This window comes from Chinchilla lanigera, unplaced genomic scaffold, assembly GCF_000276665.1.
Source record: "Chinchilla lanigera isolate Chin_1 unplaced genomic scaffold, ChiLan1.0 scaffold00032, whole genome shotgun sequence".
NCBI lineage: Eukaryota > Metazoa > Chordata > Mammalia > Rodentia > Chinchillidae > Chinchilla > Chinchilla lanigera.
In genome coordinates, this window is record NW_004955433.1 from 19,683,974 (window position 1) to 19,686,367 (window position 2,394).

The window sequence follows — 2,394 nt, forward strand, 5'->3', positions numbered from 1 at the left end:
ATTGAAGAAATAGAGTTGAACCACACTTTTATTTTTGTTTTGAAGATAAAAAAAATAATAATAGTATGGTTTCAAAACAGGTTAATAGGAGAGTTACAGACCCACATGTGCAAGCAACATATTGTCTCATTAGTGTAACAGCCTGAAAGTGTGAATAAAATCTAAGATGTACAATAGACATTATAAAAGAAGAAGCTACTCAAAAGGAAAGAACACCTGGGATGAGGGAGAAAAGAAAAGAAAGAAGGGGGAAAATATGTGTATATATATATATATACACAGGATAGGTAACATAGTCGTACTACTAACTATTATTGTTCTATTGAAAGAAAGTTAATGTTTAACAGTTTGATCAATCTTACACGTCTATATATGTTTATCTGAGTATCTAATTTGAAGATATCAACATGTAATACAACAAACATTGTTAATTTCCTACCGCCTTGTCTGAGATTCTGTATTGCTTGTATTGTTTTCGTTTTATTTTCTAAATGAGTGTTGGTTAATATGTTTTTGTTCTCTTTCGTTAAAATAAAAAAATTTAAAAAAATAGTTAGTGCATTGCATATTTTGTCTTTGTGGCAGTAATTCAGAGTATAAGATATAGGCATAATACCTGTCCAAACAATATTAGCACAAACCTTTCTTTTCACTGAACTAAGAGAAAGGAACTGCATGACTATCTTAACCATCTTATGTATAAATATCTTATTTTCTTTTTCCCTTTCTTCCTTTCTACTTTCACCATAACACTTTGTCTTTTCGTTTGAACAATTTCTTCCCAATTCACAACATTTACTGTACATTTTGGATCTTAATTACTCATTCAGTTTCTCATACTAATAAGAGAATATGATGTTTACACATATGAGTCTGATTTATTTCACTTATGAATATGATCTTGAGTTGCATCCACTTACCTAAAAAGTCTCCTGTTTATCTTTCCTTGTGATTGAGTGGTTTTCCATTGTATGAAATACCACATTGTTGTAGCCATTCCACAGTTGATGGCCATTTGCATTGTTTTGAATATTTACCTGTTACAAATTTTGTTGCTATAAACATTGGGTGCACATATATTGCTGTGGTATAATATTTTAAATTCTTTTGGAAAGATGCACAGAAGTTAAATATCTTGATCAAAAGGTACCACTAATGCTAGTTTTCTTAAGGAATATCCACACTGATTTCAACAGTGGTTGCATCAGTCTACTTTTACAACAACAGTGAAGAAGTGTTCATTTTTTCTCACAGCCTCACTAACATTTATCAGTTGATTCCTTAATGATAGCCAGATTTTCTGGAATGAGATGGAATCTCAGTGTTATATTAATTTGCATCTCTCAAATGACCAATGATGTTGAATTTTTAAAATATATTTATTTGCATTTGTATCTCTTCATCTGAGAAATGTGTATTCATGTAAGCTGCCCATTTTTTGACTGGGTCTTTGAATTTGGAGGTCTGATTTTTAAAAAATTCTTTATATATTGTAGATATAAGTCCTTTGTCTAAGGGACTACTAGATATATTTTTTTCCACTTTGTGCATTGTCTTTTCATGCTGTTGGTGACTTCTTTGTTGTGGAAAAGCTTTTTAATAAGGTGAGCTCCCATTTGTTGATTCTTTGTAATAGTTCCCTTTTAGTCTGGGTTTTATTTATGAAGTCTCTGCCTATACATATACTTTTGATATTTCTACTTATTTTCTCTTCCAGTAAATTTAGTGTTTCTAATTTAATATTTAGATTTTTAATCTGTTTTGACTTCAGTTTAGTGCACGATGATAGACATGGGTCTAGTTTTAGTCTTTGGCATGTGAAAATCCAATTTTTTCAGCACCATTGATTAAAAAGACTATCTTTCTTCCAGTGAACCTTTTTAACATCCTTGTCAAAGGAAAGATGGCTGGCGTTTGAGATTGCATCTGGAACTTCTATTATGGACAACTGATCCTCATGCCTGGGTGTTTTTATGTTGTGCATTTTATTTTTTGCCAATTCCATGCTGACTTTATCACAGTGCCCTTTTTGTATAATTTTAGGTCTGGGACTTTGATGCCCCTGACTTGCCTTTGTTGCCTAGAATTGCTTTTGCTATTCTAGACATCTTCTGGTTCCAAATGAATTTTAGGAGTGTTTTCTCTAGGTCAGTGAGATATGCTAATGGTACTTTTATTGGGTTTGCATTAAATCTATATAGTAGTTTTGGGAATATGGCCAATTTCAAAATTTTGGTTCTTCCTATCCAAAAGCAAGGGATATCTTTCCACTTTCTGATATTCTCATTGATCTCATTTATGAGGGTACTGTTATTTTCACTGTACAGATCTTTTATATTCTTTGTTAGATTGATTCCTAAATAATTCATTTTTTCAGGTTCTATTGTAAAGGGT